This window comes from Ursus maritimus, unplaced genomic scaffold (assembly GCF_017311325.1).
Source record: "Ursus maritimus isolate PB19 unplaced genomic scaffold, ASM1731132v1 scaffold_17, whole genome shotgun sequence".
NCBI lineage: Eukaryota > Metazoa > Chordata > Mammalia > Carnivora > Ursidae > Ursus > Ursus maritimus.
Window position 1 is genome coordinate 28,350,267 of NW_024424119.1, and position 16,090 is coordinate 28,366,356.

The 16,090-nt window shown below is 47.4% G+C and overlaps 1 protein-coding gene and 1 pseudogene across 1 annotated transcript in view; one reads left to right on the forward strand and one right to left on the reverse strand.

Annotated features, from left to right (window-relative positions):
* GABBR2 (gamma-aminobutyric acid type B receptor subunit 2) overlaps window positions 1–16,090 on the reverse strand; it is a 333,176-nt gene that overhangs the window by 99,634 nt on the left and 217,452 nt on the right. The window lies entirely within an intron of this gene.
* LOC121103083 lies at window positions 15,478–15,851 on the forward strand (annotated as a pseudogene).

Sequence of the window (16,090 nt, forward strand, 5' to 3'; positions counted from 1 at the left end):
ACCAGCCACAAAGCGAGTGGTGGCATAAGGCAGAGCTGGATGCAGTGGAGGGGAGAGAGATGAAGAGACTATGGCAGGGTAGATAGGCCAAGAGGGGTGGGACCAACTCCTCTTTCCTTCCAGTCATAATACAAGTGTCAAGCTTGTTTAGAATAGCAAAATATCAGACATGAACAAAATGTCCACAATATAGGGCAATAGCCACGTGATGAAATATTATGATACAGGCATTGAATCAGCCAGCACTGTCGAGCACCTAAACGTGATGGGCACGTGCCAGACCGGCACCAGATAAAGGGTGAACAAAGTCAATATGGTCTTAGATTGCATGAAGTGTGTAGTCTGCTGGGAGATGTAGACATTAAACAGTAAATACACTGATAAATTTATAATTACAAACTACAATAAGTGATATGAAGGAAAAGAACAGGGTGCTACAAGAGAGAACTATAACACGAGCCTAATGCAGACTGTGGGCCAAAGAGCGCTTTTCTGGGGAGGTGGCATTTCCACCAAGATCGGAAGGAGTTAGCTAACAGTGTGGGAGGGGGTCCTGGGAAGAGGGATTGTACATGCAAAGCCCCCAAGGCAGGAGAGAGATTAGGAAACCAGAGGAGCTGAAAGATCCCAGTGAAACTGACAGAGGTCACTGAGGAGGAGATGAGCATGGAATGTGATTGGCAAGGTGGACATGGGCAAGGTCAGTTGGAAACTTACAGACTGTATCAAGGATGCTGAGCCTAATTCTGAATGCAAGGGGAAGTGACCGAAGGGGTTTTAACCAAAGGGCGACTTGAGCTAAGTTATACACACTTGAGCATTCTATTATAAAAATGACCAAAGGTTGGAAAAAGTGATCTCTGACTGTACCAGACACTGGCTAGTTGCCCATCAAATCCATTTCCTTTCCCTCTTGGGCACATGGTTAAATTGCATTTTGTAACCACCTTTATAAGAAAGGTTGGGTGTGGCCATGTGACAGTTCCAGCCAATGGAATGTGGGTAGAAGTGGCATATGATATGCCAGATCTGGCCCATGAAAGCCTCCCACGAGACCCTTCATGCTCCTGTACTTCCCCATCTGCCAACTAGATTCACATGTGCTTTCAGCAAACTCTGAAGCCCAAGGAACAGAGGGGACCTGAGATGGAAGAGCCTGGGTCCATGAATCATCATGTGGAAAGAATTTCCACCAACCAGAAACATCCACTTTGGACTTTGCATATGAGAAACATCAATTTTTACTGCGTTGATCCACTAGGAGTCTGAGATATCTTTGTTACAGCAGCTAGTGTTACTTATCCTAACTAATAACATAAGTAAAAAAGGGTAAAAATTGTATTTATAGTACATTCACAAGGATGCAAAAATCACTCCCATCAAATAAAAATGTTAACATTGGTTGGTTCTTATGTTGTGGGATTATGGCTTTTTCTTCTTTTTACTTTTTGATATTTTCCAATATCCTACAATGAGCATGAATTATTTTCCTAACAGGAAAACTTCATTAAAAACTTTTTTTGAAAAGATGTTATAAGAAGGCATTTTTTTTAGAAGCAAAAATAGCAACATCATCAACAACAAAATAATACTCCCTCTTGGAATAGATTTTTACTGACAGCTTCGAGTTTTTGTGAATAAGAGCTAGAGATCTGTGCAAGCATAAGCACACTTCCCCCTCCACTTAGAAGAATGGAAAGAGCCATGAGCAAGGGGTCTGAAGACACAGATGCAGGCTGGGCTCTGCTGTTTTCCAGGAAGGGTACCTGGGATGAACCTTTTCTCGACTCTGTTCTCCAGTTTTCCTCCATGCAAAGATAACACCCTTCAAGCTATTTTTAGCTCTGCTGAAACATCTGTGTACATTATCTGGGTTTTTTTTTTTCTGGGGTTGTTCTTCATGAATCCATTCTCAACAGCAATCCCAATGCAATGCACTGTGTGTTATCAGTATCTCTGTTTTACAGATGAGGAAACAGAGGCAGTGAGAGAAGAAATTTGCCTGGGGTCATGTGACCAGTGGGCAGACCCGGGATTCACTCCAGATGAGTAGGACTTCAAGCTTATGCTTCTAACCACATGCCACCCTGCCTCCTTTGCAAGAACCAGTCACTGGGGCGGGGCGGGGGGGGGGGGGGAGAATGAGCTCTTTGCAGGGGATCAGAGTGAGGTCTGTGCAGCCTTGGAGGGGAGGGAGCAGGGGTGGAGTAGGAGGGAGGTGGAGGAGGAAGGAAGGGATGTATTGATAAATGTTTAACAAGGGGTTCTTTGTGGGGGGGGGGGCTGGTTTGTAGTGTTTGAGAATTTCCATGGCGTAAATACTCCCACCAAGGCAGACTTCCAGCTATCTACCATTTAACACCTGGTTCATCAATCCTGGATCATTTAACAAGCAGCTCTTGGCTCTCTTGGGAGCCTGTAGGATCCAGCTCCAGCACATTGGTGGCCAAGCCAGTCCCCTTGGGCTTCCAGAGTAAAAAATGTGAGGAGGCATGCAAAATTGTTAGTTTTTACCTGCACAAGGGGGTAGGTGAGAATCTCTTATCAGAAATGGGGAAAGGGACTTCATATCAGAATGGGAAGAGCTGGAGAGAAGGGGCTTGTGCTGGTTACCTATCTATTGTCTCAGTTCCCAAAACTGCCCTGCTCCACTCTGCTCTGGACCAACAGGGATGAAGAGTCCAAGGTAGAGGAGCTGCCTTGGTTATCATGAAAACCCAAAGGTTATCACAGGTTGGGAGATCCAGATACACCTGCAAGCTGTTGGTACTGGGGTCTGTGTCCCCTGGGGCTGAATGATGTTTGCTGAGACTGTTTCTATACAATTAAGCCAGAAAGGGTTCTGGGGGAGGTTGAGGGCTCTAGTTCTAGTCTTGTCACAAACACTTGCGTGCCCCTAATTATGCTCCTTCCTCTCTCTGGGCCTCAGTTTCCTCACAGAAAATGGGGGAACAGGTGCCATATGGTGTGTTTCTTGAGTGCTTACTCTGGGACAGAACATGCTTATGCCAGACCCTGGGGAAATGCAATGATTAAGCCAAAGTCTTAGTCTTCAAGAAGATCCCAGTCTAATGAAAGTGACAGGCAAAAAAAGAGATAGTTACAAGGCAGTGTGACAGTTGGTAGGAAAGGGTGGGTACAGACGTATGAGCACAAAAGGAAGGGCACTCTCTCAAGGAAGGGCTTGGAGGGGACAGGAAAGAATGAGTGTCAGGCAGGCAAAGAGGATGAGAGAGGAATGTTCTAGGCAGAGGGAAAAGCATATGCAAAGGCCTGGAGGCAAGAGAGAGCTTGGCTCTATGAAGGACCAGCAGGAAGGGCGAGACGGCGGGTGGGTGGGTGATATGCAAGGGGTAGGGAGGTTGTTGGAGGCAAGGAAGGCAAGAACCATATCAGGCAGGGCTTTGGACCTCATGTTGCAATTGGGGGCCGTAGAAGGGTTATTATAAACTGGGAGGTAACACAACCAACGTCCTCTTTAGAAAGAAGGAAATCCTGTCATTTGTGAAAACATGGATGAACCTGGAGGACATCATGCTGAGTGAAATAAGGACTGAGAAAGACAAATACTGCACGGTATCACTTACGTGTAGAATCTACACTAGTCAAACTCCTAGAAGCAGAGAGTAGGATGGTGATTGCAAGGGGCTGGAGGGAGGGCGAAATGGGGAGATGTTGGTCAAAGGGCACCCACTTTCAGTTACGCAGAGTGAGTAAGTTCTGGGGAAAGGAGTGGACAGCATGGGGACTATAGGTAATAATATTGTACTGTCAGCTTGCAAAGTGCTAAGAGGGTAGATCTTAAGTGGTCTCACTATGAGAAAGCAAGAAAGAGAGAAAGGGAAGATGGAAACTGTGTGAGGTGATTGGCTATGATGGCTATGTTAATTAGCTTGACGCTGGCGATCATTTCGCAATACGTATGTATATCAAGTCATCGAGGAGTACCCCTTAAATAGATATAAACCCTATTTATTAAGTGTGCCTCAATAAAGCTGAAAAAAAAAAGCCTACTCTGGTGCTGTGTGGAAAATGGATGCGCACGTGGTGGGCACCGGGTGCAAGGAAGCCAGTTGGAAGTGACTGTGGAATCCAAGTGAGAGAGGAGGATGACAGGGCTAGAGAAGAGTCCATAATTCCCAAGACGGGAAGGAGGTGGAACCCATGGGGCTTAGAGATGGCCCATGTGAGGGCTGAGGAAGGCGGAGAAGTGAACAATGGCTTCCTGGTTTGGCAGACAAATGGTGGTGCACACCTCACCTGCGCAGTCGGCAGCAGGGAGCTGACCCGACCAGTGAGTGGGGATTTTGCCCAGCTTCCGGGGTGGCCAGCTGAGCTCTGTCATTCTAAAACCACACATCGTGAGACCCTCCTCCAGGCTTTTGCCCCCACCCCCAGCCCATCTTCGAGTTTCCTGGTCATTTGCAGATGCAAGCATCCCCATGATTAGAAATATTTAATTTTGCTTTACTGTATGTTCTATTTTTGTTAAATAGATTAGTCTCCCCCAAGAAAACCAAATTGCTGACCAGTCGACCTGAAAGTCTGAGACAGGCAATTTGCAATCTGTTGGAATCTTCCCTTTAAGCCAGGGTGGGCTGCAGGCTGGCCTGAGGCGGGGGTGGGCAGGGCTCAAACAAAGCAGCTGGTACTGCACCAGTCCAGGCACGAGGCCAGAGGGCTCAGGCTGCAGGGCTGCCTGGCAAAGCGAGAGAAAGGTGCCCAGCAAAGGAATGGTACAGGAAGAATGGGCAAGGCTGTGGAGCTCATGGACAGGGGATTTGGAAAGGGCACTGTGCTGGGAGGCAGGCCGCCCAGCTTCTAGCCCAGGGCCCCCTCATCCCTTTGGTGGTAGTCTCCTAGTGTGTAAGGAGACCAAGTTTGTATTATCTGGAAGCTGGGCCCAGAATTCTTCCTAAGAGGAAATGATCTTGGGGTAGTTAGGAAGCTTGATTAGCCTCCTGTGTGGAAGGTAAGAACCTGAGTTGGGGGGGGGGGAACAGGAGGGAGCTATCTTCTGGGCAAAGAAGAAGGCCCAAGAGGGGTGGGAGGCCCGGTGAGACCACTGCAGGGGAAGTGGCCCCAGTGACAGGGAGGGTGGCAGAGCACAAACTAGGTCAGGAGCAAGTGAGGTCCAACCTGAAGTCATTCAAATGACATTCTGTGGTACAAACCCCCTCCCCCTGATCCCCAAATCTTCCCTGGAACCCCTCACAAATCCTTATAAAAGGGGATGGCTTTCAGGCCTATTCGTTTTTGTTTTGTGTGGCTGTCCTAATGGGGGAGGGGGTCTGCATTCCAGGCATGGATCAATGGGGCCCAGAGCTTAGGAAAACCTCAGGGATCTGGGATGGTCCAAATCCTGAATGAATTCAGTACAAGCAGGACCATGAGACTGCAAGCCCACAGGAATGTGAAGACAGCTTGAGGTTGTTTGTGGTCATCCCTGAACTGAGAGATGGAGCTTCCTGAGAACCTTTCCAAGCCCCCAATGGCTGACATCAGGTTACACATAGAGGCTAGGGTTGGGCAGGAGGCCCTCTAAATCTTGAGTGTGTCTTGGTTTCTCCATCTGTACAGCAGTCTGGGTGTGAGTCTGCATCTGCCAATGTGTGGATATGTCTAAGTGTGTACACGCATGAAGACAAACGCATGAGGCAGGCCAAGGGCAAGGAGTACTGATGTGACAGTGTCCCAGGCTCTTCCCAGCACCAGTGGCCCTCAGCTCTTGGTCCCAAAGAGTCACCAATCCCATCTCCCACCTTGGAAACAGCAGGCGGGGCTGGCAGGAAGGTGTCCCTGGCATGCCTGATTGAGAACCCATTCCCTCTCTTGGCTCGGCTCCTCCATCTGAAAGCCAGATGGCTCCATATGGGGATTGGGGACTATTCACTTGGCTTCGTGGGCTAAGCCTAAAAATCTTCCATCAATTAAAAAAATCTTCCACTAATTCTCCTGGGAAGGAAAGAGACAGGAGTCAGCAGGGGGAAATACAGAAAGGGAGGGAAGGGCAGCTGTTGACAGCCCCACCTATTGAGGTGGTCTCAGGCTGAGGGGGGTCAGGAGGCTACTTCTAGCAGCAGAAACCAGAACGACGGCTGAGAAATGCCAGGCGTGGACCAGGAAAGCGCAGCGGGTGTCTGAAGCTGTTTTCAGGGCTGGAGTGGGGCCAGCTGAAGCTCGGAATGATAAATCTAGAAACGTTTTTGCTTAAGATGGGCTGTCTCTTCCCTCCCACTTCTGGCCTGGGCTCGAGAGGGTCTTTACTCCCAACCATAGGGGCTCTTCTAAGACCCCTGCTTGACTTATGGGTCCAGCTGGTGAATTTAAGAGTCTCAATTCCCTATATTGATAGATTTGCACCTGGTTTATAGCCGTCAAACACTGTGCGGTGGATATTTATTTTTCTTGCTCACCAACTGATCCCCCTTTGAATGATAATAGTACCCTGATTTTAATTTAGAGATGATGTTGGTCAGGGGTTGTGATGGCCACTCTCTAAGATGGCCCCAGTGATTCTCACCTATGGGTATTCACAACCTATACCATCCCCTCCCACACTGAACAGGGCTGGTCTGTGTAACCAGTAGGATATTACAGAAATGGCAGAGTGTGACTTCCAAAACTAGACCACCCAAAGACACTGCCGCTCCAGCCTTGCTTTCTTTTGGATCACTTATGCTGGTGGAAGCTGGCCACCATGTGAAGAGGACACCCAAGCACCCTATGGAGACGTCCATGTGGTGAGGACCGAGTCCTTCTGCCAACAGCCACCATTCATTTGCCAACATGTCAGTGAACCATCTTGGAAACAAATCTCCAGCCCCAGGAAGGCTTAGGATTACTGCAGTCCCATCTTGCCTGCAATTACATATATTAGAGTCCCTAAGCTAGGACCTTCCAGCTAAGTCACTCCTGAATTCCTGACCCACAGAAACTACATGAGATAATAGATCTTTATTGTTGCTCTCAGCTAGTACACTTTGGGATAATCTGCTATGAAGCAATAGATAACAAATACAGGGTCACAAGAAGTAAGAAAATTGATCCTGGATGGTTCAAAGGAAAACCTTAATTAAGGACTACTGCAGAGTGGGTAAGAGATTACGAGGGCAGACAAAAGACAGTGTTGTGCCCACAGATTAGTAATGGCAGGAGCTGTTATATACCTCAGAGCAGAGGAGCAGAGGAAGAAATAGTGTCCTCAGAGCTTCACAAGAGGGGGAGACACAAAAGAGGAGCCATAGCCTTGGAGAGAGGGCACATTTATTTCAAGAGATACAGCACCAAAGCAAGGCTGAAGGCTGCACCCTGACCTCTCTCTCTCCTCTTGGACTCCAATCTCCTGCCTGTACTCCCCACTGGCTAAATCCAACCAGAAGCTGAGGACAAGGGACCCTGGATGACGTTGACCATGGGAACAGCTTCCCAGGGCACAGAGAAGGGCAGAGAATGGAGCTGTTGGAAGAGAGGTAGAGAAAAGAGAAAAGCCAACCCTGAGATCCACCTGGCCCCACTCTACCTGGAAGTTCTAGGAAACTTTCTTTATGCAGGGCTGAATCACATGACTTAGACTAAGCCAATCAGTGCGGTCCTCTGGTAATAGCGATCGGGTCGGGTATGGGCACGTGACCCAAGCCAGGAATCAAGGCAAAGGGGACTCACTTCCAGGGATTTGGGGGGCACTACTGGGGAAATGAGCTCCCTTGGTTGCTGGACTTGGTGCAGTGATGATGCGATCCAGAAGTTACTTCGCAGAGGCGGAGCAGGGAGCTGGCACAGGAGGAAGTGGTCCCAGCGATGGACAGATGAAGAAGCCTTGTCCTGGACTTCACTGTTATCTTTGGGTAAGGACGGTTTTCTGTTACTTGCACCAGAAGAGTCCCGAAGGCACATTTTCATCTGGACAGCCTTGGTAATCCTCATAGCAGCTCTCGGCGGGTAGGCTGGGTTGAGATCATTAATCCCATTTCACAGATGGAGAAAATGAGGTTCAGTTCTCTTTATCACTTGGCAGCCAGTTCATTTAAATTCATCGTTAAGTTCACTATACCAGTCTAGGTTTTTGGAATCTATTTCGTCCTCACATTGTATGATTTTCAATTTTTGACTTCTGTTTCAGTGGCCTTGCTGTGTGTATAATGCTTGTTATTCAAAGCTGCTTCAAACTCTCTTTAGAAGTAGGTGACACTCCATCATTAATTTTCATCAAACAAGCAAACAAGTCATGGTGGCTAGGAAGATTTTTCCCAAGTCACACACATCTTTTGGGGGCGGGATCTGAGACTGGAAGGCAGGACTGAAGCAGGTTCCCCCAGCCCTTTCTTGTCCCAAATGGGAGATGTCCCCTTTTCAGTACTTTTTTTTCGTTCTCGCCTCTTCTTCCTGCTTCTGCATTCTTCTCTCTTGAGAGTACAGTGTGAGAGCTGATCATGGGCAGGTGTGTGCTCAAGGCTACCCTTGGCCGAAAGGCCATTTGCTCTGTGGTCCCCTGTGAGTTTGGAACAAAGCAGGGGCACTTTTCAGTCTGGTAGGGGAGGTAAGAAAGAAAGTATCTTCTCCTGACTACTGAGTTACCCAAAGACCTTGCAGGGTTTACCAGGACCAGTGAAATCTGGCCTCTGATTTCTCTGCTGGTGTCTCTGTGTCTCCCCTCACTGACACTGTCCCAGCTACACTGGCCTCCTTGTGCTTTCCACACCCTCCAGCTTCTTTGTCTGCTTGGTAATCTCTGATGTGATATCAGACCCATCACTGGGTGCTAGATATTTTTTAATATTACTTTAAATATTCTTAAGCTTTGTCTGGGACATAATTAAGTTACTTGAAATGAGTTTGACCCTTTCGAGGTTTGCTTCTAAGCTTTCTTTGGTGGGACCAGAGCCACCTTTAGTCTAGTGTTGACTACTGGGACAATAGCCTTCTATCTTCCATTCTGAAGTTTTTCACCCTGGCTGGTGTGAACATGAATGATTCCTGGCCTTGCACGAGCTCTGAGGATCCTTCTGCCTGTTCCTTTCTGCTGATGCTTTTCCTAGCCTCAGACGGTTTCCTCACTACATCAGCAGGTGTCGATGAGTCTGCAGCTGAAGACTTGAGGCGGCTCCTTGCAGCTCTCTGCTGCCCTGCCTCTCTTCCCTCCACTATTCTGTCTGCAAATTCTAGCCTTCTTGGTCTCTCTTAATTCAAATTTTTCAACTGTCTCAATTCACATAATCAACCTGGTGGACTGCTGGGCTCTGTCTGGGCCACCCTTCCTGTGCCGTGGCCTGGAAACTCTCCAGGCAGTAAGCTGGGCCATCGTCAGGCTCACGTCCTTTGTGTCCCTTCTCTCAGGGGTCACTCTCCTCTGCTGTCTGTAGTCCAGGGTTGGAGAACTGTTGTTTCCCATGATTTGACTGGCTTTTTAGTTGCTTAAGGCAAGATGCTTCCATCTTGGCCGGAAGTAGGAGCTCCTCCTACCCCAAGTGCTGCAGACATGGGCAGCCAAGGCTTTCACACCGCCTGGATCACTTTTCCCTCAGTCATGGCACTGATCCCTCTCACACCTTCAGTCTTTTCTCATGCAGTGCCTTCCCAGTGAGGCCTCCTCCAGCCATCCTGTTTAAAATGTCTCCCTGCTCCCCTTCTGATCCTCCTTCCCTTCCTGCAATTTCTTTCTTTTTCCTTCTTAAATAGCAACTGCTGCCCTCTCACATACTGTGTAATTTGCTTACTTAATATGCCGATTATGGACTCTCTCCTTGCACTAGGTTGTAAACTATCTGAAGGAAGGGATTTCTGTTTGTTTGGTTCACTGCTGTACTCCTGGCCTCCCAACACAGTGCTTGGCCATAGTAAGTTCTCAAAAATTACTCGCTGAATGAATGCATGGTTGAGAAGATGATAGTGAAACAACAGCAACCCATAAGCACAGCTGTGAAGGTTGAAAATTCGATGTGTGTGTGTGGGAGTGTAGCTAATATCCCTTCTGTGTGAAGAGCAGCACGAGGAGAAATAGCTGGTAACAGGTTATGGCTGGAGGTGAGCTCCTAAAATGCCAGGCTCTACCCTGTAGCAATGCGGAGCCACGGAAGGCTTTTAATAATAAGGAATAACGCGGTCGAAGATTATTTAGGAAGAATAATCTGGTGAGTGTAAACGTGAGAGCCAGACTAAATGAGTGGCAGAGGAGAGCAAGAAGAGAGGCGGTACTTGGGAGCTCAGAGAGTCAGCCGAGCTCAGCAGGTGGAGGGAGGACTCGAGATGATACCTGTGCAGATTTTTCTGTGGGAACATGGCTGGGGTGACAGTGCAAACTTAGGTTCCAAAGGATTCCACCGAGGAAGGTGGGGGAGTGAACCAGAGTGTAAAAAGAACATGGGCATTAGAGGTGGTTGACATCAGGCCCAAAACCGTGACTCTGCACTTCCCAGTTATCACTCCCACGTTGTGAGCCTGGGCACGGTCGTCACTTTCCAGCTCGTGAGCCTGGGCACAGTTGTCACTTCCCAGCTCGTGAGCCTGGGCATGCTACGTGGCCTCCTGAACCGGGTTCTTCTTCTATGAAATAGTACTAAGCATGTCTGCTCATGGGCAGGGCTTGCTCCCAGGAAGCTCAGTACTTTGGGTGCTAGTAAATGTTGGCTCCCATCTTGAAAACTTTTTCTCTTTCACTACTTCAGAGTCACAAGACGCCTCAGAGATCAGAGAGCCCCTGCTCTGACCATGCTAGCCAACATCCCCATCATCCTACAGATGAACTGAGGCACAGAGCTTAGCCCCAGCTGAGATCCAGTGACTGTCCTATGGGGGAGACATGTGATAAATCCCACTTCTTGTGATGGGCACTACTCCTCATACAAGTTGGGGTGAGGAGAGTGAGCCCAAGGAGAAGACACCAAGCTGGACATCTCCACATCCCATCACTGGGGGGAAATAGGATGTTTCCAGTACACTGAAGCTTAGAACCTCAGAATACTCTGTTCCCAAGAGACTTTAATTCCTAAGACAGCTGTCCAGTGGCCAAGGTCATTAAACATGGATTACTGAGGCAGCCCTCCATAAGCCAGTTGATAGAAGTACTAGATTTGAGGATGAACAGGGAATTTTTCTGGTACATTTTGGAAAGCACTGTACAGCCCATGCACACCGCAGGGACCCTGCCAGATTGCTAAAGGGGAAATGGACAGTGGTTCTATGGATTAACTATCACTACAGATGGCCTACAAAAGATCCTGTGTGCCTCCGGGAGAATCTAGGTCACTGTTTTATCACATACTGTGGGTCTGTAAAAATACACAATGTATTACGTATGTAGATCATACATACATAAGCATATGCAAAATTCTGCATTCTTCGTGTTTTCACACAAAAGGTCTGCTAGAGCCACAGTCTAGAGCTGATCTGTCACAACAGTCATTAGTTGTATGTACCCTAAGGTCTCAAACCTCGAGTTTTTCAAGCTGGCCTACAGCCTATGGTAGGCAACACCCTCCAAGTTTTTTTCAGATTAAATGACATAACATGCCCTCAGTTAACTGGACCCCAAGTAGTGGGGATCCAACTCACTAGAGTTTGGCCTTGAGGAGAAAGAAGTTCCTCCAGGCTCAGAAAATTGAGGCTGACATGAGAGTAGGACATGTTCAAGGCCTCTCTGATGTTTACTTCCAACTTTTCTCCCTTCCCTGCTCCATTCATTTCTAAGTGCGAATCAGGGTCCATCTAAGATAGAGCGGGACAGAAAGGAGAAAAGTATTAATAACGGCTGAGAGCCTACAGGTGCCAGGAACCATGCCAGGTAGTCATGGGTCACTTAGTCCTCAAGACAACCCTATGAGCCAAGTATTCAGATATCCTATTGTACAGATGGGAAAAGTGAGTCCAAGAGCTTATTAGCTAAAGTCCCTTGACTAGTAAGGGCCAAGACTGGAATAAAGTCTAGGTCTTTTAAAGTTAATATGTTCTTTAAGTCTTCCTTTTTTTTTTTTTTAACCAAGACCTAAAGTAATATATATTCATTGTAGAAAATTTGGAAAGGAGAAACAAGCAAAGAGAAAGAATTCTACCCAGAGACACCAGTGCTCACGTTCTGGAGTACATTCTTCTGAAAATTTGTTATCAAAAGTGAGGATTTGCCATATAACCCTTTGCAATCTGCCCCCTTTTCACCAAATATATTACACACGATCCTCTATGTCATTAGCTAGTGCTCTGTGACAACTCTTTCTAATGGCTCTCAATAATTCTACTGTACAGATGCATCAAAATTATTTCGCTCAGCCCAAGCACTGGACATTTCGGTTATTTCTAGTTTTTCCCCTGCCCGCACCAAGACAAACCATGTTTCCATGAGCGCTCCAATAAGGCCAAGTCTTTGCTCATATTACCACTGCTTCTTGAGGAAAACTTCCTAGAGGTATAGTTTTTTAGGTCGAAAGGGACGCCCTACCCCTCTTAGAGGGCAGGGTCCGAATGCTTATTTCTATACAACATTCTCCTCCTTGCTCCCACTGTCTCTGATTTTCCAAACCTTATCTGTCCTTTGAGGTCCAGCCTGACTGTCTTGACTGGAAGTCTATACCACTGGGCCAGGAGCAACTTCAAAGGTTAAACCATGGTGACCAATAGAATATGAGCCACATATGTCATTTTAAATAATCCAGCAACCATATTTAAAAAGTAAAAAAGAAATGGGTAGAATTAATGTCAATGATAAATTTTTTAGCCCGTTATAGCCACAATAATTATCATTTCAATTGTAATCAATGTAAAAATTATTAATGAGATATTTTACATTTTTGGGGTACTAAGTCTTTGAAATTGGCATGTTTTTTACATTTTTGTACCAGCCACATCTTAAATGCTCTTGAATGAGGCTCAGGGTGACCGCATTGAACAGCGCAGAGGTAGAAAGTGTCTTACTCTCTCCTGTATACCCATGAACACAGGGCCTGGTATAAGTGAGTCCATCACTGAAAGAATGAATGTCCCTCCTTCTAATGGTCTCATCCTATCTCCTGCAGGCAGTGATTCTCTCTGCTATGACCCCCTAGAACCTTGAAATATTCCTCTTGGTGTCTCTCCAAAGTATATGGGTGCCTGCGTGGCTCGGTCGGTTGAGCGTCCAACTCTTGGTTTTGGCTCAGGTCATGATCTCTGGGTCATGAGATCGAGCCCCTCATAGGACTCCATGCTTGGTGTGGAGTCAGCTCAAGATTCTTTCTCTCCTTCTCCCTCTGCCCCTTCCCCAACTTATGCTCGCATGTGCGCATGCATTCTCTCTCTCACAAAACAGATAAATAAAATCTTTAAAAACAAACAAAAAAACAAAGTATATACAGTCTCTTCCAACACGCAGCTATGTAATCACAGGGGTCACTGCTGTGCCTAAGCCAGGACGCAGAGCGCACCCCTACCCCTGTCAGACGCTTTTTGGGGCCACAGTCCCCAGACAATGAGATGTTCAATGTACTGGTACTTGGGTGTGTTATGTAGGGAGTGGGAGCTGAGAGGACAACATGATCACTGTCTCCAAGCCTGACCCCAGGGATTGAACCCTGTAGGAAGCTACGGGGCTTTGTTCACAGGGAAGCTTGTGGGGCTCAGGATGCAACCACTGGGCCCTGGGCCCAGTCACTGGCATGCTGGGAAATGCTTAACAACAAGCTCTCCGAGGGGGAGGTGGAGACGTCCTGATTCGTAGTGTTCGAGGACTCCTGTGGTGTAAATACTCCCATCACGACCAATTTCACACTACTAATGTGACGTCGCAGAACAGGAAGTTGGGAAGACATGAGCACAGTTGGCTCTAACCAGCCTAGACAAGTCAGCTCCCACATGACACTGAGCCCAGCTGAGCAAGGGCAGAGTGGCTTTCTTGCCCAGTGAGGACTGAGGCCATAACGGCCCCATGGGGGCCCCGAGGAACAACAATCTGGCAATAATGTAGGGAGAGGCCTCCACAAATGGCTTGCAGGCACTGGATGTCACCAAGGAGCTGTGGCACTGGGCCAAGCGAGGAACCATTTGTGAAGACACTGAGATGCCTCCAGGGACACAGAGGGCAGACTGGAGGAATGGTGGGGGTGGTGCTGGGACTTGAGGTCACGCTGTTCAGCGGGTAGGAGCAACACACCAGGGAGGTTTCCCTGGCGCTGGTGTAACCTCATGCGTAGACAGGCTGGAGTGGGTTCTGGCCGTTTACGGTATGTCTTCTTCCCCACGAACAGTGAGCGCCTGAAGGCTCCAATCAGGTGTGTCCTGCACACTTGCTTTCTTGGTTTTTACTGAGCACATCTTTCGGGTCCTGATCTCTGCATATATGGAATATTTTTCTGCAAGATCGGGAAGGGTAACTGCAGCAGCCAGTTTCCCCTGGACCACCATGAAAATGTTCAGATTACCCAGATGTTACACTGCACAGAACACTGTAGAGTCTATGGATACATTTCTTTCATTTACTGTAGGATGTTTACAGTGTATGTAACTTGAGAGCCATTCAGTTCAAAATGAAAGTAACTGCATTAGAAGTACATTCTTGATCACCCCCCCTTTTCTATCATGACTGACATTTTTTCCCAAGACATGTCTTGAATCCAACTGCTTTCTCTCCCTCCCCACTCACCACAGGTTAGTACCAGTGTCCCTGCAGGTGCTCTTGCTTCTTTCTAACCTGTTCTCTCCACTGCCCCCAGGGGAAGCTTCTTAAAAACAGCTATCAGTTTGCTCCCTTGCCAGACACCCTTCCACAGGGTCCCACTGCTCTTAGGATAACAGGTGCGACATGATCTGGCTTCCACCCAACCCTCTGGCCCACTCCCCAGGCTCATCCTGTGCCACTCTGTTCCAGCAACATTGGCTTTCTTTTGCTTTCTCAAAGGTGCCACACTTCCTCTCACCCCAGGGCCTTTGCATCTGCTCTTGCCTTTTCCAGGAACGCCCTTCTGGCCGTCTTTGCCTAGTTAGCTCCTATTCATTCTTCAATCTCAACTCAAAGTCACCTCTTCAGGAAAGTCTTGTCTTCTTTTCTTTTCTTTTTTCTTTTCTTTTCTTTTTTCTTTTTCCAGGGAAGCCTTTCCTGATTCCCAGCCTTGGTCAGGCCTCCATGTTCTAAGTTCACAACACACCCTGTGGCTTTCTCCAGAGCACTTTCCACAATCTATACCCAAATAGTTATTCAGATAAATATCTGCTTACTATTTGTCTCCAGCTCAGTATAAGGACCACATTTGGCACCCCCCTCCCCATGCCTCTCATACTGTAGATGGTAGGAAATATTTATAGAAGGAATGAATGAGCAAAGGGGAACAGCCACTTCTCTGTGGTGGTGCCAGGTTTTTATGCTGTGGTTCCATCACTGATAATAAAAATCCCATGGCCCAGAAGGGTGTTAATTACTTCTTGGACATACAGTTAATTTTTTCACTATAAATATCTGATTTCTCATCTTGTTTAAGCCCCCCCCCAAAAAAAAGCAGAGTGATACATGCTACCACCATGGCTCCCATGAAAAGGCTGGGGTGAAGGGGGACAAAAAAAAAGAAGGAAGTTCTGAAGTTGACCTCTGACCACACCCCCCTGTAGAAGATGGAATCCTGGATGCTGCCAAATTTGAGCTGTTTCTTCAAGAGCGAATCCAAGCGAATGGCAAAGCTGGGAATCTTGGTGGGGGTTAGCCAGGGAAAGGGGTGAGGCCAGGTTACTGTGACTTCCGAGGTGACTTTCCCAAAAAGGTATTTGAAATATGCCACCAAAAAACATCTTAAGAAGAATAACCTATGTGATAGTTTGCGCGGAGTTGCTAATGGCAAAGAGAGTCCAAACTGCGTTACTTCCAGACTAACCGGGATGAGGAAGAGGAGGAAGATTAAATGAAGATTAAAATTCATTTATCTGGGGGCACCTGGGTGGTTCAGTCTGTTAAGCGTTCACCTTCGGCTCAGGTCATGATCTTGGGGGTCCTGGGATCAAGCCTCAAGTTGGGCTCCCCGCTCGGCAGGGAGACTGCTTCTCCTTCTCCTTCTGCCTCTTCCCACTGCTTGTGCTCTCGTTCTCTCTCTCTCTTTCAAATAAATAAATAAATAAATAAATAAATAAATAAATAAATAAA